The following is a 5,148-nucleotide window of genomic DNA, read 5'->3' as shown; positions in this document are numbered from 1 at the left end:
CCATGGAATTCTCCAGGCAAGAATACTGGAGTGGGTTGCCATTTCCTTCTCCAGGGGATCACCCTGACCCAGGGATGGAACCCGTGTCTCCTGAATTTCGGGCAGACTGTTTACTATCTGAGATAACACAGACACAAAAGAGAAAAAGTTTCATCTTTTCCAATGTTTGGAAAATGCCTAAGGATTCTCTTTAAGTAGATAATCTATGCAAATCCAAGATTTAGTTACTTAATGTACCATAGACAAGCTGATCACTTAAGGGAGGACACTGCCTTTGAAAGTGAAAGTGAAGCCGCTCAGTTTTGTCCTACTCTTTGCCACCCCATGGACTGTAGCCTGCCCCCAGGCTTCTCTGTCCATGGGATCCTCCAGGCAAGAATACTGGAGTGGGTTGCCATTTCCTTCTCCAGGGGATCTTCCTGACCCAGGGATCGAACCCAGGTCTTCCACTTGCAGGCAGACGCTTTACCCTCTGAGACATTTGTAACTTGCTTTATGAAACATTCTTGGAATTATTGACCCAGTAAGTCTTGAAGAATGAATGGGTTTTATTTAGTTTTTGCTTCACCTAAAGGCATGTGGGCTCTCAGTTCCCCCACCAGGAACTGAACCTCAGTCTGTGCAGTGGAATCTTAACCACTGGACCGCCAGGGAAGTTCCCCAATGGGTTTCTAAAGATGGATTTCCCTTTAGACAAGGGCATTTCAAACAACGCCTATTTCCTGGAATGTAGTAAGTGCTCAATTTAAAAACATAGCTGAATGACTACACGTCATAGGCACAGTTAAAAAGTCGTGTCCTTCCTATCCATCAGAGTCTATTTAATCAGCCTGAGTTGTTCAGCAACTGTTCATAGGTAACCGATGGGTGTTAAGTACACGCTCTGAGCAATCTTCTGAACTTTCACATTCTCCATAAACAGAGGCAGCAAAGTGGTGCCCAAGCGCCACACGCAGGGCTTTTTTTTTTAAGTATTTTCGGTTCAGGTGGTATTTAAATATTTTAAAATAATGGCCACCATTTCTAAAGTAAGCTTTTACGTAGAAACCTAGAGGTCTGGCTTTTCGGGACAGAAGGCGAGCTCAAGCCATCCCGGGCGAAGCTCCGGCCGCAGACAATGGGGGGCGGGGCGCGAGGCCCCGCCGCCCCCCACGGCCCGGCCCCACCCCGCGCCGGCGCAGCGCCCCACCTGCGTGGCCCCGCAGGCATCTGGATTTTGCCACACCTTTTTTTTTTGTAAAGTTTGGACTATGTACCTTGGAGATCTTCTTATCTGAGATTATGCTTGAAATTCAGGCAAGCTGACTAGGTCTCTCTCCTCGCAGTTTTTAAGAACTTGCTGTTCGTGCGCCTTCCGTGATACCCTGTATTTTGGTGTCCTTTGTCTGCCCCGGCCTGGCAGGGACAGCTCTCTGGAGAGACTCGCCTCTCCGCAAGCTCTCCCCGCAGGCTGATGGCAATCGGAGGCCCCGGGTCCTCTCTCCCCGCACGTGGGGCGGGGGCGGGGGGCGGAGGGCGGACACGCCGGGGACGCAGGGCCGCTGCCGGCGCTCGCTTCTCGGCCAGTCCCGGCTGTCCCTCTGAGCCCAGCAGGACCCTTACTCGAAATATGTATTTTGAGGAGGTGAAAAAAGCCCCTCGATTCTACTCTGCTTTGAGCAAAAAACTAGCTTCTTCCTGTGATATAATGAGACATAAAAAATAGAGAAACGCTCTTCCCACTTTGCCATCAGAAAAGCAGAGGCTTTTTACATAGCCATTACATACAAGATAAACACATCGCCCGTTCCCCCCCCCCCGAATAACTGAGAATAAATGCCAAACTTCTATAACCAATTCGCAGGTACTGTAAATCCCCTTTATTTTCTCCAACAGTAGGTGTTGGTGTCAATGTACATTTTTTTTCCTACCATAATGCTTCCTTTACCCAAACTATTAATTTTGTTTTTATGAATAATACAGTATGTCTCGGTTATTATTTAGTTTGATTGTATGCTAGCCTCATGCGCTGCATTTTAATTTAAGTGTAACTGCTCTGGAAAAATGCAAATCTCTCCTATTCAAATTCAAAAGAAAATAAATGGATTTTTTATGGCCTAAAGGATCTATTCATTACCAAATCATTTATCTTTTCAGAAAGAGCAGTTTATATATCCAATATGCTCCAGCGCTGTCTTTATTTTCTTCATTTTTTTTCTCCTTTGATAAATATGCTGCTCTTTGAAATCTTCCTTGAATCTCTGCTGACAGGGGCAGCTTATAGCAGACTGAACAAGAATATAATTAATAGCGTTAAACAAAAGCCAAGGTGGCATAGAAAGCTCAAACATATTGGATGTTAACAAAATAATAATAACTCTGAAACTTGGATTGCAATATTAAAAGGAAAAAGAAAGCTACACTTGAGTTGTATCAAAGCAGAAAAACATCAAGTGAAGAAGAGACAAGAATATCTTTTTAACAGACTAGCGTTTTTTCCCTAGTTCCTGATTCCTTTAAGAGCTAGGAACACAGATGCTCTAATCACGCTCTTTGATTTTAATCCTAACATTACCTGCTATTGGAAGTTTGGCATTGTGGATGCCAGGCTGTATTTTTATTGAACACGGTTTATATTTCTATCCTGATGAAATAAACCAGTTTGGAGGACCTTGCTTCTGGGAGGGTGTCGGATACACAAACAGCTGTGATGCACAAAGCAATTTCCGATGAATACTTCCAGCGCAGCAGCTCGCCAGGCTTCTCCTGAATTAGGAAGGCCCCTGAGCGGGAAATAGTAGTAGCAAGTGGGACTCTGTGGCCTTTGTAATGGTTCAGACGTTTACCTTCCTCTGGCATATTGTACTTTAAAAATCAAATGATTACATTAAAGTCACCAAGGATGTTGACTTTGCCCATTCATGTTTATGTATTAAATTGGATTTCAGGGCAAACTGAATGGATTTCTTTGTTCTCACCAGATTAAATCCAGATAGATAATCTGGTTTAGTTATGGCTACATTGTTTAAATTAGTGCTCATTATAGTACTTACAATACAACTGGCAGAGAGAGCGATTTAAATGTTCATTTTGAAGAAGGAAACAAAAAATCATATGCCAAGCTCAAAAAACGGACAGTCGTTCTGAGTCCCTCCCTGACTGCAGGCCGTTTTCAAAGAATTGTTTACCTGGAAATTCTCAAGCAGCAGCCACGCTTCGACACACGAAGGCTGTGTCCGGGACTGTTGGTGGTTCGGGGCTGGCTTCAGTCTTGGTCAGGGCGGACTTGGGAGTTTACGGCAGCCTGTGTGGCTGTTGCTTCTCCTTTGCTTCAGGAAGGCCAGGAGCTGAGTGACACCTCCCCGGCCACACACTCAAAGGCCCTTTTTGACCGAAGGCTTCCCCAAGTGAAAGGCAGGGGCTGGCTCTGAAAGAGGTGAATGAAGGCTCTTGGAAGGACTAATTGGCTAGTGCTGGCAGGCCAGGGACAGCAATCCTGAGAACATCTGATAGCTAACTCCTTAAGAGACAAAAATAAATCAGGGTTTCACCAGGTGCTTTTATTAAGGGCCCTGTATTTTTTATAAAGAGAAATGATAGGATTCGGACAGGAAGGGAAAACGGGACACAGAAGCTGATGTTTATCGAGGCCACTTCTTTCTAGACTCCAGGGGTGGGTGCTTAACTTCAGTTGTCCTCCATTTCATGATTTATTTGGGAAATTCCTGAAGTGAGAGCGAAGGGATATATCAAGGTCTTGGCACCACGAACTAAAGAAATAACACGTTGGAATATTTTTAGCAGATGATAATGCAGAACACAGGGAAATAGATGGAAGACTATTACAAAGAAACAAATCGAGATGTTCTAACTGGGAAGTGATGGGATACTGATTATTTAGGGAATGTGTGTGGAATTTTTCTCTGTAAGTCACCTATGGCTCAGGCTCTAGAGGACAGCGTGCAGAGGACAGACAAACCGCACATCTTAAGGAAGGAGAGACGCAACATTCACAGCCAACCACAGCTTTTTTCTTTTATGTGTCACATAAATAGTACAGATTGTGCTTTTAAAGAAAAACTGAGTACAACATGAGAATTGGATCCTGGATCAGATTGTAACGTTTTTCTTATAAAAGACACACATTGGTCAATAGGTCGGATCTGAGTAAGGTTTGTAGATTAAATCATGTGTACTGTATCAATGGTAGTTTCATGATTTTGATAATCATCCTGGGATTATTATGTTGACGTAGAATAATTTTTTTGGAAATCTTTTCTGGGTAGGTGGACCAGGGATCGAAACTAAGCCCTTTGCACTGGTTAGGGAGTCTTAACCACTGGACCACCGGGGAAGTTCCAAAAGAATGCTATTTTTAAACCAGAAATATACACAAGGTGGGGGAAAAAAATCAGGAATATGGGGAGAGAGTTAACTTTTGTTTGTCAACACATTTCCAGGAATTGTTCATGACTCGAAGCTACTGTGATTTCATGCAAGATAATAATTTTGAAGGAAAAGTGAAGTGCTCAGTTGCTGGGCTGGTCTTTCTACTGCTTAAGGCCCTGGACAAATTAATTAAGCACTTGCTTTGTACCTTCATCCTGTCACCTGTAAAATGGGTGTAATAATAATTTATTCCATTTAGTCATTGCCACAATTAAAGCAGATGATGTATACGGAGCAACATTCAGCTCTGGTTCATGACAGGTGTCAGAAGCTGTTCAGTAGGTGGTCACGGTTTTGCTTAAAATCATTTCTATAGCTTTTGTTTTGATGATTTGGCTTTTGTGTGATTGGTAATAACTTAAAACAGAATGGCTTGCCTCTAAATCCATGTACTTGGAAAATGTTCATACGCTTTAGAAAACACAGTGTTTGGAAGCTGGACTCAATTCCTACCAAGATAAACACTTTTACAGTTACATGGAGGTTATGTTCTGCCCTTGTGGAAAAAATATTTTCTGAAAAGTATAATAAACTTTAGCTTCGAGGAATAAGACTATATTGGTTACAGGGAGTAGCTGTTGGTTTTGTGTAAAAAAAGAAAAGGAAAATTTATCCAAAAAATAGACACTTGTTAGTCCCAGGGACCGGAGAAGGCGATGGCACCCCACTCCAGTACTCTTGCCTGGAAAATCCCATGGACGGAGGAGCCTGGTAGGCTGC

General features: G+C 43.2%; 1 long non-coding RNA gene across 1 annotated transcript; it reads right to left on the bottom strand.

Moving 5' to 3' along the window:
- Positions 1–524: 524 nt before the first annotated feature.
- Positions 525–3,442, bottom strand: LOC147359960 (uncharacterized). Its single transcript, XR_015138824.1, has 2 exons — positions 2,555–3,442; positions 525–2,267 (listed from the first exon to the last, which is right to left on the bottom strand). It is a non-coding gene; the product is annotated as an uncharacterized LOC147359960 (long non-coding RNA).
- Positions 3,443–5,148: the final 1,706 nt, after the last annotated feature.

The sequence above is a fragment of the Bos grunniens genome, chromosome 13, assembly GCF_055505025.1.
Source record: "Bos grunniens cultivar Pamir isolate PY7600 chromosome 13, Bosgru_T2T1.0, whole genome shotgun sequence".
Taxonomy (NCBI): domain Eukaryota; kingdom Metazoa; phylum Chordata; class Mammalia; order Artiodactyla; family Bovidae; genus Bos; species Bos grunniens.
This window is presented reverse-complemented; position numbering and strand designations above follow the sequence as displayed.